The 18,474-nt window shown below is 48.9% G+C and overlaps 1 pseudogene; it reads left to right on the forward strand.

Annotated features, from left to right (window-relative positions):
* Positions 1–7,838: 7,838 nt before the first annotated feature.
* LOC120843004 lies at positions 7,839–15,930 on the forward strand (annotated as a pseudogene).
* The last annotated feature ends 2,544 nt before the right edge of the window (positions 15,931–18,474 follow it).

Genomic DNA, 18,474 nt, shown 5'->3' on the forward strand with positions numbered 1-18,474 from the left:
CTTTTCATCAAGCCAAGCCAGTAACGATCGGCGATCATGGACGTCCTCAAGAAAAAACGGAAGACGCATCGGATGCAAGTGACACGACTGACTGGTGAGGCCGACGCGTTACTACTCCTAGCTACGCCAAGCGTCAACGACCTCGAGGTTCTAATCGAGCGTATTCATCTGGCCCGCGACCAACTGAACGACGTGGACGCGGCGATCGAACCTCTGATCACGGAACAAGATGCAGAAGCAGAGTTCAGTCATGCGATCGAGTATTCGGACAAGATCGTCACGTACCTCACCAAACTTAGACAAAAGATGAAGAGCGTGGGGGGCAACCACTCAGCAAGGGGACCATCGAACGGAGATCGGAACGGAGGATCCTCGGTGACATCAAAAATCAAACTCCCAAAATTGAAACTAATCCAATTCAACGGGCACCTAAAGGACTGGCAACCCTTCTGGCAGCAATTCGATACCGCCATTCATCAAAATCCGGAACTCACGCCGTCAGAAAAGTTCAACTATCTGCGATCAGCGCTGACCGGCGATGGAGCAGCCGCCATCGGTGGATTGCAGCCGACCGCTGAGTGTTACGCAGACGCCATCGAGCTCCTGCAGCAGCGGTTCGGGAAGCAAGAGACGCTTATCCAGGACCACATGGAAGGTCTCATGGATATACAGCCAGTGCCACCACAACGGAACACCCGAGCCCTACGGCGTTTCTACGACACTCTACAGGCGAACATCAGAGGCCTTAGAGCGTTAGGGGTGGGCGAAGAGGCGTATGGAGCTATGCTCTACACAGTTCTTTTGCGAGTGCTACCGAGAGATATCACTCTCGATTTCAACCGGAAGATGTTGGCGGAGGAGACCGGGAATGCCAACGCCGCAAGGGCATCAATGACAGACGCCAGTTTGGAATCCGCCCCACAGCAAGTACACCTGAGGGCTCTGCGGTTTCTCCTCGACTTTCTACGCATCGAGGTGGAGAGCCGCGAAAGGATATCAAAACACCAGCTGGAAGACGCCGTCGGTAAGCCCAGACCTTCTTCTCTGACGCATGGCTCTGTGAAGAAGTCAACGATCAACGCTCAGGCTCGCAGTTCCACCGCGGCGGCATTGCACGGCAGTGTGGACGTCCTAGAGTGCTTCCTTTGCAAGTCAAAAGCGCACGGAACACCGGAATGTAACGCAAGAATCGGGCTAGCAGAGAAGAAGCGTAGGTTGCAAGCAGACCGGAGGTGCTTCCGCTGCACGAAGGCCAATCACATGGCAAGATTATGTCGAGGAGCACCCAGCTGTGGCAAATGTCAAGGCAGACACGCGTCCACTATGTGCGACCCGAATTACGCGCCGGGAAAAACGTCCACCAGATCGAATGAGACAGAACCGAAGGAACCGGCACCGGTCGCTATGCATGTGCGTGGTAGGAACAGCAAGCCGGCAGTGCTCCTACAAACGGTTACTGCGTGGGCAGAAGGTACAAACAGAAGGAAGCTTGCCCGTATTATCTTCGACAGCGGCAGTCAGCGCTCCTTCATAACTGAAGAACTGTCTCAGCGACTGGACTGCAAATTGCTCGGGACAGAGATCCTCACAATAGGCGTGTTCGGGGGCGAAAGCACTGAACGTACGTTTCGCAGGGTTCAAGTAACTTTGCGAGACCAACTCTACAACAAAAGATATGACATCGACGCTCTCGAGACACCTACCATATGTGAGCAGGACCTTCCGAGCCCAGATGAAGCCATCGTGGCAACATTAGAGGAACTTGGCTGTCCCGTGGGAGACAACATGACCGGACTGGAACAACGCGGCGTCGACATACTGCTGGGATCAGACCACTACTGGGAATGCACCACAGGAAGAATTCACCGACTGAGCGGACGCCTGACTGCAGTAGAGACCGTATTCGGATGGGCGGTTCAAGGGCGAACGATGTCAACCTCCGCGGTTATTAGTTGTTCCCAGGTGGTCGTGCTGAGAACGGCGGTGCAAGAGCCCCAAACCTTGCCAAGCTTTAAGCAATCCTGGGAACTTGATAGCATGGGTGTCATCGATGCACCGGTGGAGGATCCTTCGGACAATGACGTCACGCGAGACTCCGAAACCAAGATCGCCAAGACCAAGGGGACATACGAAGTCGGCCTTCCATGGAGGGTAGACTTCAGGTTGGCAGACAACAAGGTTCCTCGAATGCTAAAGGAGAACTATGAAAGCGCGGCGTGGCACCACTTGCCTGGAAAGAACAACCCCGTCGGCCTCATGTCACGAGGTCTTACCGCATATAGATTGGTCTCCGTTCCCCTCCGTTGTTCGGGGACCAGTTGGTTGCCACTGCCAGCTAAAGAACGGCCCAAGGAGAAGAGCGAGGAGCCACGTCGATACAAGCTCGAGGAGAGAGGATCGAGAGCAGGAGTGTTTGAAGTCACAGTAACGCCCATTCCAGAGTTGATCGATATCTCGCGATTCAGCTCTGCTTCAAGGATCAACAGAACAACGGCTTGGATTTTTCGATTTCTCCACAACGTCAGGTCAACTGAAAGACGAACGGGACCACTGACAGCCGAGGAGATCGAGGCAGCGCGAACTCACTGGATAAAGGAGGCGCAGCGCTCGGCGTTCGCTACCGAGCTTCGCTGCGCGACCAACTCTACGAAGACCCCGCCTGGTTCACCCCTCCAAGACTTCGCCACTTTCATCGATCAGCGTGGAGTACTTCGCATTCGAAGTCGCCTCCAGTCTGTCTACCTGACGTATGACGAACGAAACCCGATCGTCCTGCCCAAGCAGCATCGATATTCAACTTTGCTGGCAATCGACGCGCACCGACAGCTGCTGCACGCGGGAGTCAGAGATACTCTCGTGCAGCTCCGTAACCAGTATTGGATTCTGCGGGGCCGAGAGCTGGTGAAGAAAGTAGTGCGTGCCTGCGTGACCTGTCAGCGCTTTAGCGCGACCCCCGCAAGTGCCCCCACGGGACCCCTGCCGGATGCCCGGACAACACGAGCGGACCCTTTCGAGGTAGTCGGCACGGACTTTGCGGGCCCCCTCTACGTCAAGGGCAAGGACCTCACATGCAAGTCCTACGTGGTGCTGTTCACGTGTGCAGTCACGCGGGCTGTGCACCTGGAGTTGGTTCCAGACCTGTCGACCCGGAGCTTTCTCTTTGCCTTCCGTCGATTTGTGTCGCGCCGAGGGCTGTGCCGCGTAATTTATTCCGACAATGCGTTGACCTTCAAACGAGCGACGAAGGAACTCACGGAACTGTGGAAGACGTTGCGCCACCCAGACGTAGTCAACCACTTTGCGAACGCGGGTATCCAGTGGAGGTTTATTGTCGAGAGAGCCCCATGGTGGGGAGGATTTTACGAGAGGCTTGTGCGCTCGGTAAAGGTGTCCTTAAGAAAGGTTATCGGAAGGAACTGTCTGGACACAGAGGAATTGACCACCGTTCTGATTGAGGTAGAGGCCGTGTTGAATTCGCGGCCATTAACGTTTGTGCACGACGCGGTCGGAGAGGGGACCCCGCTGACGCCGGCCAGTTTCCTAGTTGGAAGGCGGCTGACGACACTTCCGCCGACGGGTGGGGACACGCTCGCTTCCACACCGGAGGAGCTTCGCGTGCTCTGGCGGCAGCGAAAACAACTGCTTAACCGATTTTGGGGAACATGGAGGGAAGAGTATCTTCGAGAACTCAGATCAGCGTACGCCACTCAGAACAGGCAGTCTGCGCCCATCAGAGAGGGTCAAATTGTTCTGTTAAAAGAGCCGCTTCCACGCCTGCTATGGAAGCTCGGGCGAGTAGAAAGAGTGTTCCCCGGCCGAGACTCTCGGATCCGGTCGTGTGAGATCCGAGTGCATCGCGGCACCATATTGCGAAGGCCAGTGCAGCTTGTGTATCCGTTGGAGTTAATGGAAGTTTAGAATGGACTTCCATCCATTCGGTGGGGAGTGTGTTGGAGCGTTTAAGTGGTTCGTAATAAGCCATATCACTGGCACGAGGACATCGAAGACGAGGAGAAAATCGGCCAGAGACGTCTTAAAAGGGAGCGCGTGGCAAGGAGCTGGCGGCCGGGGGAGCGCGTGGCCTGGGCGCGAGACGAGGCTCGTGTTTGGAACGGTTGGGAACGACACGTCAGATCGCATCGCTTGCAGCTTGTAGATAATGTAAATAAAAGTTTGCTTGAATGTAACCATCGACGACTGCCAGAGGTTCCTACAATTATTAGATAGCCAGATGGGGGCAGAACAGCCGAATCAGGACGAAAGAAGCACACGACGCATTATCATTCGGCTCTATTAGTGTATCAGGGTAAGCTCAATGTTTTGTGGTACACACTGATGCAAGCTTTGTTTTCTTGGTACATATGCAGGCCAAACAGCGACGAGGAAGCTGTCATCATCCAGACACTGGACTTTCTTGATGGGTGGGACTGTCACGCAAAGGCAGCGGCTTCCTCAGCAAGAGTACAACAGAAGGCTTGAGGGTGATCTTACGCAGCACGAGGGAGCTGCAGACATACCTCACAACGAAACTTGGCTACCGCTACCTAATTAGATCCAGACTAAGCCGAAATTGCATTGAGCGGTTATTTGGGATTGCTCGGCAAGCATCCGGTCCAAATGACAACCCCACCCTGGCACAATTTTATGCTATCATGAGGTGCCTGAGCTATTAGAGCATTGCTAAAAGCCCTGTGAGCGGTAGCATAGCACCTGACATGCTAGATGCACTGTTGACCCCCGAGACCGTGCCTCTTGACGAACCAGCGGCTTACAAGCAGCTCGACGGGCTGATTGACGTCGGCGACCTTGATGAAACTCAGCACGTTCTTGACCACCTTCCCTACGTTGCTGAGCGCAGTGATGGTCGCCTCATCTACTACATAGCCGGGTATGTGGCACGAAAACGGGTATTGGACACTGGCTGCAGGCTATGCAAAGCGAATTGCCTCACAGAGTGGAGCGACGTCGCATAACACCTGCCAGCAGATGCGACAATGGAATTGGACCAGGGAGGTCTGCTCTACCCCTCCGAGAAGCTGTACCACCTGGTGCTGACACTGGAAAACCATCTGACAAAGGCCTTCAGCACGTCCAAGCTTCACGCCAGCATAATGTACGAGATCGTTGGCTCGCTGAAAGGGCTCCCAAAAGTTGGCTGCATCAACCACTGCGACTGCCTCACCCGATCAGTGGTGAAGTTCTGCATCACACGGATGCATTTCTTCTTGAAAGGCAAAAACAGGACCGAAAAAACTAAATCGAAAGAGAAAGTGGAAAAGAAGAAAGTGTAGTTGGACACCTACAGGCTAAGAGAGCTATATATCTACCATGAAAGAAAATGAGAACATTATTTTTTTTTCTTCAAGATTAGTCTCAGCATCATAGCACCAATAAAGTTTCCTCTAAACTGAACCGAACCCGCTTTACTTTATGTTCTGTTGGGAGCTGTCCGAATATTGCGCTTATTAGACAGAAAAAAAATAATACTAAGGATTTATTTGGTTTTAGTTATGTACTGGTCAAGTTTTATATGTTACATGAGTGAGAAAAAACCCAAATGCCGCTGCAGAAATACCAGGAAGCGAGCAATCGAGTATGCTCCAACTCGCGCGCTGAGGAACGGGATTAGCGCGCCCGGCTCATAAAACCAGTAAACACTACTCTATTTTGTTACAGAGGCAAGAAAATTGAGTATGGTATTTGTCAAAAGCATTCATGTTTCAAACAAGCAACGCGACGAATGCAAAAACATCTTTTTTTAACATAACCACACGGCTCCATTGCATACGTTCGAAGCGGCGTGCTGTATTCTATCTACCACGCTTTCCCTAGCAGCGCCACGAAGCGACAGCGTCCGGCGAAGGCCCCCGGAACCGAGCAGCGTTTGACACACCTCCCCTTCTAGTACGCCATAGCTTTGTATCACCCACTATATCCAATGCAATTGTGTTACTTAAACAGTTCATTGTTAACAAGGCTCGTAGTAATAACCAAACCCACTATACATTGGCGACGAGGATGAGCCTATTACCCCCTTTCCCGCCTTCATCATCCACGCCGACCGATCGACCGTCGGAACACGTTGGACAAAATGAGTGACACGTTTCCGAAACTTTCTTGTGGCCTGCGACATCACGGAGCCTGGCAGAAGCAAGGGCATGCTGCTCCATTACGCTGGTGAGGATGTAAACGACATCTTCGAATCGTTATGTGACACCACCGTCGCTGCCGCTCCGTTGACGTCGAACTCACCACCCACAACAACGGCAAGTACCCCCGCCGCGGCTGCCAACGAATTCGAGACGGCCATCGAGGCATTGACCCTCCGCTTTCAATGCTGGTGCAACGTCGAACACGAGCGATTCCTTTCTCGCCAAGAGAGCCCGCTTGAGAACGAGAGCGTCGCCACCTAGCCCACGCGGGAAAGCGCCTTTAGAGCGCGCGACACTAGACCGCCGACGTTAGAGCGCGCGACACGAGGGCGCTGCAACAGTAGCGCGCTTGACACTAGAGCCCGCGACACGAGAGCGCACGACCAGTTGAGCGCGCGACACGAGAGCGCACCCCATTGAGCAAACACCGCAAAATATGTGATGTACCCGGGATTCCACAGACAGATCACAATTATGCGACTCATCGGATTAAAGCATTGGTGATTTTTGATTGATTGAATATGCCTTTAATAAAAAAATAAAACGGATACGACTCTTTCTAACCAATTGTTTACTGACATCGGAGAGAAAAGGGGGCAGGGGAGTGGGCTGGGGCATATAGGTATACCGGGAAAGTTTGCAGTTAAGTGGAGCCGCAACCTAAGATTTTTTGACAGTGCTGCGATGCGCCTCTTGGATATACTATAAATAGTTTACTTTTCGCTATATTTGGTCTATTCTTGACAAACATTAGGGCTCCGATCTATTTGGCGGCTATTTAGACATCCCTCGCATACGTTTAAATGGTATTCTGACGTCCATGTCCGTAATGAAGAAAGCTCGCTGCTAAAACAGTATCAGTAAAAAACTCATCGAAGAAAAGCTCGGCACAATTTTATCAGATGCACATCATTCCAGTCTTTTGACGGATACAGGATAACCCCCCTGCAAAACTGTGATATACAAAATAAAGAACTAATGAGGCTAGGTCAGCTGCAATGTTTTTTCCTGCGAAAATGCACGCTACAAATATCCATTTTTCCTTTTTTTTTTTTTGCTGCCAGTTTTTTTGTAACACTTCTTGGTTTGTCACACGCAAACATAAGGTCGACTCATTTCGCAATGTCATTGCTGAATTCCGCGGCATAAAGCCCTGCCAATTTTACATGAAACACGCGATGCATGAACAAGTGGTCGGTCCGGTCGGACCACTCGCGCTTAACTGGTTGTGTGCTCTCGTAGCGGACGCTCTAAGGACACACGGGCTAATAGGGAGTTTCAGTAGACCCGTGTTTCATCCTCCGCTACGAAGTAACCGCCACTGCGCCTGCACGCCGATGGCCTTGGCTGTAGAGTTCCGGGTAGCGGAGGGGCTTAGCCGAGGGGGAAACACGGTCTACGTCGCAGCGCTATTGAGTCGCGCGCGCTAACGTCACCGAGCTCTCGAGTCGCGCGCTCTAATGTCGCGGCCTTCTAGTGTCGCGCGTTCTAACGTCGCGGCGCTCTAGTGTCGCGCGCGCTAACGTCGGCGATCTTGTGCGCTCTAGTGTTGTATAGCCACCACACGCGACTACGCGATATCGCTCGCCGATGCGGATTCCCTGACATCGACGGTGAGATTAGTCACAAATCATACAAACGTGCACGTCATCGTCCCTCTGCCGGAAAGCGTTGTCAAAACCGACAATGACCCTCACACAGCTACTGGATTACGCCCACCCAAGTGAACTGGCAGACCTTCACACCAAAGGCATCGAAAAAGACGTCGTTAGCAGCACTGTACGCCAAAGACACAGCACCACGTACAAAGTCGCACAAGCAGAAGTCATCCAACACGAACAATGTTTGTGGCCACTGTGGTGGACTCTACCCACACCCGACCACCCAACGCTGCCCAGCTAGAGGAGTCGCCTGCAACGCATGTGGAAAGCTGAACCACTATGCAAAGGTATGTCGGTCTCCGCAACCTCTACGTGGACCCCCCACAGAAGAGCCCCACCAGCAAACAAATCCACAACCTTGAAACAGCTTCATTGGAAGAATCTATTTTCCAAGTCAACCACACCACCCAGCAACTCCCTCAGATCAAGTTTACATACGGTTTTCAGGGGACTGTACCAGCTATCATCGACTCTGGTTCTTCGGTGGACACCATGGGACAGTCAACGTTTGTTCAGTTATCCCCGCTGCCAACCTTGAGCCCATCTGAATGCCACATCTTTGCCTATGGCTTAAAACAACCATTACCTTTGGTTGGCAAGTTCCGTGTGAAGCTACAACACAGGGCCGCAATGTGCAATACAACTGTCCTTGTCATCACTGAGGGTCAAGGACCAGTTCCTACCCTGCTCAGCAGAACATCTGCAGCAGCACCGGGTGTTGCAGATCACCAACAAAATTCAGTCAGAAAATCCCTTGGCTGCATACCCTGAAGAAACCAAAGGCATCGGGAAGCTGAAGGGTACACAAGTGCACCTCCACGTTGACCCATTCATTGCACCAGTAGCTCAGAAACCACGACGTGTTTCCTTCCACCTAAGAAAGAAAGTGGCAGATGAACTTCAAGCCTTACTGGCTGCGGACATCATCGAGCCAGTGGAGGGACCAACTCCATTCGTTTCACCGATGGTAGTAGTGCCCAAGTCTGCCGACCCATCCTAGGTAAGACTCTGCGTCGACATGGGAAGAGCCAACGTAGCAATCCAGAGAGAACGACACCCGACATCAACCATCAGTGACATGGCTGCAGAGCTTACGCATGCAAGAGTGTTCTCCAAGATTGACTTACGTCACTTGATCCAGCTAGAACTGGATCAAGAATCTCGAGCGATCCCCACTATCGCAACACCATCTGGTCTCTGGAGGTACAAACGGCTGTTCTTTGGGATCTGCTCAGCTCCCTAGGTGTCCCAACGTGCCATCTCAAATGCCATCGCAGACATACCTAGAACCCTCAACACCAGTGACGACATCCTTGTCTATGGATCTACGAACAGTTATGAAGTTAGACCCAGGAGGTCACTGCCGCGCATCATTGACGTGCCACAACTCGGCAACAATGAGAGAGTGCCACTTGCTGGGCATGTCAGGCTATACTCCTCTCAGCTCTTTGGGAGGCCCTTAAAAGATAACCGACGACTGCGACCTGACACCCGACGAAGCCCACGAGCTTCAGCAAAAACACATTGCCAGGCATACAAGGTCTTATGGTACGAGGAAGAGCAAAGCGCATAAGAGCTTTGATGTTGTGAAGAGGCGGGCACCGACCACAGAAAAATTTCGCGCCTCTATCTTTTCGTTGTGATTGCCTGAAGTTGAGCAGGCTGGTTATTCATGCTTGTGAGATATCCCAGCGTGTATGTTCCTTATGCGTCTCTCTCTGTCTCGTATATTTCTTCCTTCGTTTAGCTGGCATATCTCACAAACTCTATCGTTTGATCGGGGCAGACAGCGTCAAGCAAATATATGAAGATGGGCAGAGACAACGAGTCCCACGGCCTTGCAAGACACAAGCAAGTCAGGGAAGTGACCATGTACCCAGTGGGTTTATGCGTCAATCCCGGCATTTCTGTGCTCGGCGCATCACCAGAAGGTCTTGTGCGGGACCCAGATGTAGAGCGGTGGAAGCTGGTCGAAGTTAAAACACTTGCTAAGGAAATGAAAGGTCTTATGGTGAAAGAAAATATCTCTAAGGACATGATTCCATATATTACAGGCGACGTGCTGAAGCTCAAGCACAATAACCACCTGAAGATCCAAGGCCAGCTAGCCATCATTGGATTGAAGTGGTGTGACCTGGTCGTGGACAGCGGCTGTGAACATCCGATGGCGCGCAACGTCTGCTCTTCGATGAGCTGCTGTAAAAAGACATGTTGCCGAAGTTGCTCAGATTTCATGCCACATATTGCAAGGGAACAGAAAATGTCTGCGTGTAGACTGCAGAGGCCTTCTGAAGAGGTTTGACTTGACAAGACTTCACTTGGGCTTGTACAGGGATGACAATCAAAAGGTCATAAATGATTCCTTTTAATCTGATAATATCTACTGCGCCAATAATGTCGAGTACCGAGGACTTGCGTACAGGAGAGACGAGTCTGGTCTTATCACGAGAAGACGATCGGCTGGTGTTTGGTCAGAAAATTCGAATTCTGACAACAGGCACTGCAATGTGCTTCCTTGTACGAGTCACTTGGTCGTCCTTGGAACCTTCAATGCAGTTGCACAACCTTCATGATACTGAATCTGGCAGTTTGAAATGTGTTGCTCCAAGCAGTATAATTGGCTATGTTCCCCTTAAAGCGTACCGACTGGGGCAAGCACAGCGCCCCATTGTTGTGCTGAAGCATGCGGTTTTGGATTTGATTTAATTACTTCTCTTCATTGTTTCTCTTAGATGGAGCCTTCATTGCCTATTGCGAGCTGGCTGCCAAGCCTCACATTAAAAGATGTGGAAACTATTGTTTCCAAGCTAGAGGAGTGTGGTGTGACAGCCATGGAACATCTGAAGTACATTGAGGAGAGCGACTGGGACCTCCTAAACTCAGTGAATAGAAGGAGCGTTCTGGGAAGTTTCGTGAAGTCAGTGTGCCAACCAAGGCACCCTTACCTGCTGCACAACCTACAGCGAGTGTTCCTTTTCCAAGCACCTCACGTTTCGAGAATTATAATGAAGACTTCTCCATTTCGGGGGATTTGTTTCCCCAGAAGCTTCTGGAAGCATGCCACAAGAATGCAAGGCCAACAAAGCCTGACCTGAACCAAATGGTGAGGCGATTGACTAACAAATCCTTTGTTAGTCAATCGTTTCATCACCCCACAAAGACAACACGTCGGGACTCCTACGGATGCAAGGCCTGGAAGCCTGAGCTGCCTCCAGGAGAGACAACCTACACTTCGGATGAAAAGAGAGAACGTCCGGTAACGGAATATCGCAGAGTATCTCGGGATGAAAGACTAGTGAAAAAACTCATGGGAGAGACGCAACCGCAAGGAGATAGGCAAGGTGAAAGAGGACTGGCCATTCCTGTTTGAGGAGCACCATCATCTTAGTCATGCAGAGCAACTGCTCGGATTCAACATGAGCAAAATCTTTGATGCTAACATGAAAAAGGTTGGAGTGCAACTGTACAGGTAAGCCTACAGTCCACTGAAGAATGAGGCTGTGAAGAGGCGCCTTAATAACATGGCGGCAACCCAGATTTCTGGTTCACAACACTTTGGCGTCCTTATTTGAAATGTGTCTATTAGGCACTTGATCGTACATATGATGGGTATCTGCCGAATCGGTCGTTGGCACTTACCAACATCGCATCCATATTTTTTCTATGCAACGCATAGTTTTTGTAGGAAAGTTTTAGCCAGCATTCCATAACCTCCCTGTATATTTAACTAATATAGGTTCCATTGGAAAGAATGCTATAATAAAAATATATATTTGTTTGATTTCAGTGGTATCGCAAGCATCCACCCACCGGGCGGGCACCAAAATTGCTAAAAAGGAAGAAGCAACACTGCGTGTCACCCGCAGTTGCCAAGCTGATGGTATCCATAGAGGAGTATGCCCTTTAAACGTAAACATTCCTAAAACCTTCCTGGTTTAAATAAAAAGGTATGTTCCGGAAATGTCATCTTTAAGCCCAAGCAAGGCAAAGAGAAGTAATCAAATGTGTTTAATGGTGTATAGGGTGGCATAAATAGATTGGTAGACTGTCAATTGCACCGGAAAAATTGGCTTCTGTGTATAACTAGCTCAAAATTTTCACCACGGGTGTACTCTAGTGGTAGTGAGATGAGGCTTGAACTTTGAAGTGGAAGTGTTTTTATCCCGAAATTACTTTCCCGCAGGCTTAGCGCTTCGCCTTGAAGGTAGTTGTTCCGGACGACCAGGAATTTTCAATGGGCTCAAAAAACGTTCCATCAAGGATTGACCGCGGTCCCTTCCCTGACATCCTGTCTGCCTGACGAGTTACGCAAAAAGACTTCGACCTCAAAATAAATTCTGTCACCCTCCAATTCAATCAAAACATCACCACTCCCCTGTCCAATAATAGGCCCCTGTCAACATTGATCATATAACGTCACGGTGGAATAAACTAGTATTCTTGTATCTGTATAAATGTTGCCTTGAACATAAAACTTTACCCACACTGCTGTATAAAAGGACAATACATACACCCGTGAGCGATATGAAGGTGAACAGCCCTCTTCTGGTTTTTGACGCTCCCGCAAGTTTCGGAACAAGCTCTGTTCCAGAAGAGGGCTAGAACGCAAAGTTTAGACCCCCAAGCCACGTACCATTTGAGACGTTGAGAGATAATATAGCTTTAAGGAGCCGTAAAACAGGTAAGAAACCAGGTAAGTTGTTCACCTTTATATTGCCGGCTGGTGCACTTTCGTTGTAGGTCACCTCGTTGAAGATTGTGCAGGCAGTTGTTGCATTTGGAATTTTCGAGAATAGTGGGCCACCTGAAACAACCTGGAGCACATGTCTTATCTTCTTTTAAGGTTGAAAAATCGATACGGTGGCATCCCTGTTGTGACGGTCCTTCCTGCCGACCCTCCGCCTCCAACGCATGAATGGCAGTCCCCAAGTTTCACCTAGCATCATCCAAACAGAGACTTCGTGGATTGCGACCTGAGATGGCCGGCAAAGGTACGAGCTCTCCGAGAAACAGCGCGCTCGAGACGAGTCGCAGGTGTACAAAGTCTGGGTCGGCACAGCGAGGCCAAATCTGGCCTCCTTCCTGGTTATTGGATCATTAGAGCAGCGGGTAAAGTTCACGTCGACTGATGACGTACGCTTGAGCCGTGCAACATTGCGGGCGCAGACGGATTCGGATATGTGTTGAACTTCACTGCGCGAGTCATCCTACTATTTCAAGTCAACCACCGCCGGACTCGTGTGGCAAAGTACCGTGACTCAGCTACTCGGTTACAGGCCAAGCAACACTTCCTTGGATTTTCTGTTTCTCAAGGCTCTGACTAACCAGCAGCGGGCATTGGATGCCATTAAACAATTACTCATGAAATCCTTACCTAGCGACCTGCGGTAGAAGATGCCCCAACTCAACTCCAGGCACGCTACCTGTTTCGAGTCCCGACTCAACATTTCTCAGGAGAGAAAAATAATTCGGACAATCGGAAAAAACCTTGGTCAGCATAGTAACAGTGCATAAGCATCTCCTTGACCCTAGTGCACTCAGAAGTTAAAAAAAAGGCGTTCGGACTTGTATTTTGTTATTTGTGGGAGAAGGGGTATTTCTCAATAAATGTAACGAAATACATTTCATCCTGATTGTATCGCGATAAAAAGGAACATTCAAAATGTGTTTCGATACAGGAATACAGATACTGGTGAAAAATTTATTGCGATACAAAAATACAGATACGAAATATATTGCTAAAATACTATCGCAACACGAATGTATCACGATACTGCCCAACCTTGTTGTGTTGCCGGCAGAAGCAGCATAAAGCTAGCATTATCAAACGCATAGACAATTGCAAAAAAAGCTAAATGCCTGAAAAATCACTAATTTTATTAAGCTCATGGTGCTGGATTGCCTGGAATGACTCATAGCGTCCGCAGTGGTCCATCGCAAGGTGAAACAAAGTATGCAGAGACTAAAGTCAAAGGAAATGAGCGGGAATCCGCTAGCTTCTTGTAACCCTAACCAACTTGAATGTAAAACATATAACACAGAAAACAACCATCGGAACAAGGCCCAAGTAAAAGGCGGACTTACACGTAAAAATGTAGTATAAAAAAACAAGCATCGGAGCATAGCGCAAGAGGAGAAGAGTGAAGTGAATTTTGCTTTGTTTTAATGCCGAAGCAAACCCACATTTCGCACTTCAAAGGAGTGCGCGTGAATGAACGTGGAAGGCAGCAGGGTTGGCCATTTGTTAAACAACGCTCCTCGAACTATAAGAAAACAATAAATGATCATCTTTCGGCGGCGCGCGAATCAGCGAGTTATGGGAGCTCTGCGAGTTATGAGTCGCCCCCCGCTCCCAGATCTATGTCTGTGCGCGCACGTGAATTCTATATGCCATCGCAAAAAAAAAAAAAAAAAAAAAAAAAAAACAAGACAAGAAGGACGATGAGGAGCCGTGCATGGCGGTTTCTCTCTTTGCCGATCCCTTCGTTTCTTTTGCTTTGTGTTTGGTTTCTTGTTTCGCTGTGCGCCATCGCCCCTTCCCCTCCCCTCCTGCTCTTTGCTTTGACGCTTGTATTTTGTATCGCATTTTATTTGCGTATAAGTTCGTTGGGGCTCCACGAGGGCCAGCAGTTTCCCGCTCATTTTATTTCTGAGCAACTGGCTCGCTGACTGGCTCGGTTTAGCTTAACGTACCCCCCCCCCCCCCCCCGCCGCCCCCCCCCCCTCCCAAAAAAAAACATATAAACAAATAAAAAACTGGGTCCATTCCATTCCCATTCCAGTCCAGGCAAAATTCATCTAATTCCATTCCCATTCCTTGCCTCTCAACGTTGCCGCCATTCCATTCCCATTCCCTACCGGGGTCGCGAAAATCCGGAATGATTCCGTAATTATGTTAATTTCGGAGTGGCAACTCCGCAACACAACTTCGAAGAGCCGTGGCTTACGCTTAATGAAGAGGAAATTGGCAAAAGAACAGAGTGTTGTTGAGAGCGTGAAAAATGAGAACGAGGAGCTGTCGAAAACAGACTTTCAACAAAGAATGAGTGCTCTGCCTTCGAAACAGTAGCGTGCTGTTACAGCTTGCTTTGAAGCTGCCATATGTAAATCGGCAAAGGGCATGCAGTACACGAACGAGCGGCTTCTTGAATGCATATTAATGTACATGAAGAGTCTGAGACTCTATGAACACATTAGACGACACAAAATATTTGCCCTGCCTGGACGGACGTGCCTGCAACAGCGGATTCGCGGTTTCAAAGGCGGCTTCGGTTTTAACCAAAAAATATTTGATGCCCTTTCTGAGAATACGAAATGTATGGACGAGTTCACATGCCATAGAGGCAATGTGTTTGATGAGATGAAGATTTAAGAGCACTTGGATGTCAAGTCAACTGGTGAGAACCTGTTCTTAAGTTGTGGCTCTTCACCGGTATAGTGTCTTTCTGTGCTGTGTGCTTTATATGCACATTTGTTCTCTATTTTTAGGTGACTTAGAGGGATTCGTTGACCTCACACAGTCTACTCCAGAATCACAGAAGGGGCAAGTTTGTGATCATGGGATGGTTGTTATCTTCCAACCTTTTCAAGGTAAGCGATTCAATTTTGCAATAGCATTTATTGTGCTGGTGCAGGCAGGAAACAAAACTTTTATTTATTGTCTTTTGGCTTCTTTCCTTAGGTCAGTGGACTGAGGTCCTTGGTGTGTTTTCTTCACGTGGAAATGTTAAAGCTGACACCTTGGCCAAGATCATTGTCGAAGCAACAATCCTATGTGAAAAAGCTGGTCTTTTTGTAGACTTCGTCACCTGCGATGGAGCGAGCTGGAACAGGTCCACGTGGAGAATCTTTGACGTACGAAGTAATTCTAGGGATCAGATGCACTATTTTCTGCTTGACCAGTCAGTAGAGTGTAGCAAAAGTCGGTTTCTATTTTTGTAGGTATAGCGAAAGGAACAAGGTGCAAGAACCCCCCCCCCCCCCCCCCCCCTTTGAGACAAGCGCACCATCTGCACTTCCTGTCCGATTTTCCCCACTTACTAAAGAATGTGAGGAACGCCTTCATAGCAAAGGGCTTCAACACTCCAGAGGGTGGTGCACATATTCACCCTATTTAAGAAGGTTGGAAAATTGACAGTAAGACTGTTTCTTTGAAAGTAATGCCTTCCACTACTCGGGTTCATGTGAGCCCCAACTCTTTCGAAAAAAATTAGGGTTGCGCCAGCTTTTCAGTTATTTGGTGACGAAGGCGTCTAAGGATTTTTTCTTTAACGCACGAAGCTGGAAGCTGCATGTGGCTCAATAGAACTAAGAAAGTTTCGTCAAGAGGATAAACAAAGTTAGTAGAGTAATGTCCTCGCGATTCCCAAAGGCAGCTTTGTACGTTAGCTATCCAGAATACCAGTTTTTAAAAAAAAATTCCTGGAGTACCTGAGAAAGTGGGAAAACCACGCGAAAGCTACTGTGGGTGGCTTTCTGAGTTCTAGCACAGCAGAAGGGCTACATAGGACAATTGAAAGCACACTACAACTGCTTGACTACATCAACACAATCGGGTTTAAATATATAATGACCGCAAATTTGAGCCAGGACAGGCCTGAGAACCTGTTTAGCGCCATTCGACAGTCATCTGGTGCAAACGATCATTCTACTGCTGCCCAGTTTTAATCACAGTCAATGCACTCGCATTTTACAACCTAGCCAGGCCACCCAAGTCAGGCAACTGCTCTCCAGAACTGATCAGCTCTCTCATGTCAAACGTTGGATCAGAGCTGCACAAGGAGCGGGCGATGGACATTTTGGACGGGCTGATCGACAAAGAAGAGCTTAATGACGCAGAAGAAGAACTCAGCTCTTGCAGACCGTCAGATTACAGTACTTACGTAACAGAAACTTGCTTATTTACTACAATGCTGGATATGTAGTCAGGAAGACAGTGAAAAAGACTTTATGTGAGGTTTGTGTATCCTTTCAGAAAACTGACCAGTACACCGCCATGGAACAGAATCACGCTTCGTCATTTACGGCCGCTTTGACAATGGAGGTTTGATGTACCCATCTGGCCCTCTGAGGAACCTAATCACTCTCTTTGAAGGTAGTTTCACAACTTATTTCAGCTTACACAGGCTCCACTCCAGGAGCATTAAAGAATTGTCCTTGGTGAAAGTAGAGTTTCCCACATTAGGTTGTCAAACTCATGCACACATCATAACAACAGGTGTAATAAAGTATTGTATACTTCTGCATTTTCGATTTTGCACGAAGGCGCTCAACAATGACAGGATGGCGAATCAGGAGCGTATGAAGCTACCGAAAGAAAGGAGGCTGAAGTAGGATGAAAGCATGTATCATAAGGTTCTGTGTTTTCGGAGTTTATTTATTTTTTCTCGAAATGTTTTTTTTTGGGGGGTGGGGGGGGGGGGTAATTTTCTCCCACAGATTCGGTATTTTTTGTGTAAATTGGTTAAGTCATAACCAATTTACACACAAAAAATGACGAATCTGTAGGAAAAAAGTAAACCCCGAAAAAAAATATACCTCCAATTTCGATAAGAGTGGCATGGGGAATGGAATAATATTCCATTCCCCATGCCACTCTTCTACAGATTCTTTGTACAAAAATCGAAGAGCAAGGCGTCCAAAGCTTCCAAAACGCAGGTGGGATGAACCTCGACAGCTTCATGGAGCTCCTAGGGATCTACCTTACGGCAACTGTTGTGTCTCACAAGGGCCAGAAATATGTACAGAAATCTGGCGTTTGCATAGGTTCCCGAGTTGCCCCATACCTCTGCGATATATATCTTGCAGCATGCGGGAAGACCATCCAAGATAATCTGAAAGATCATTGCATCGAGGCCGTCTTCCGATACGTAGATGACTTTCTTGTACTGTGCAACTCTGAAGTCGACGAGCGGAGTGATGGGTGTTTAGGAGTAGCCATGAGCAGCTTTCAGCAAAGCTACCCTGGACTTTCCTTCACCCATAAACTTCCTGTAAACCAGTGCATTTGGTTTCTCGATCTCTCCTTAAAGTTCACAAGCACACACCTATGCTGAATGTACCAAGCTAGATCCTGTAAAGCATTTCTTCCGAGTGATTCCAAACATTCAAAAACTGATAAACGAGGATTGGCTACTACAGCTCTTGTCGCGGCACTACAGAAATCTTGTCCCCATAGGCTCGAGCGCAGTTTCCAAACACAGATCTCTAGGCTTCAAGACTCCGGATACACGAGCACACTCCTCGTACCTGTTTGTGAAAGCATATGCAAGCAAGTACGACGCAAACCAAGGGAGACTGCACAACCATCAAAAAAGAAGCCTCCAAAACCTCTGGTTGTGTTGCCATATGTCCACGGGTCTACACATCGCCTGAAAAAAATCGCTGGCCGACATGGAATACAAGTAGTTTTCTCAGCTCCCAACAAAGCATATGCCATGTGCTGCAAGGTTAACGGGGAGGCCGACAACAACGAAAAGAACACGTGCGGCACCGCACACAGGACTCAATACGCCCCATGTGAAAGCGCTGTTGTTTACAACATTCCGCTCTCATGTGGGAAATGTTACATCGGACAAACAGGGCGCTGTATCAATGACCGCACCAGAGAACACGGTGCCTCCGTGCACGCAATTGCAGCAGCGGGCCATCTTTCAGCGTAT

The sequence above is a fragment of the Ixodes scapularis genome, unplaced genomic scaffold, assembly GCF_016920785.2.
Source record: "Ixodes scapularis isolate PalLabHiFi unplaced genomic scaffold, ASM1692078v2 ptg000324l_1___fragment_1__unscaffolded, whole genome shotgun sequence".
Classification (NCBI taxonomy): Eukaryota; Metazoa; Arthropoda; class Arachnida; order Ixodida; family Ixodidae; genus Ixodes; species Ixodes scapularis.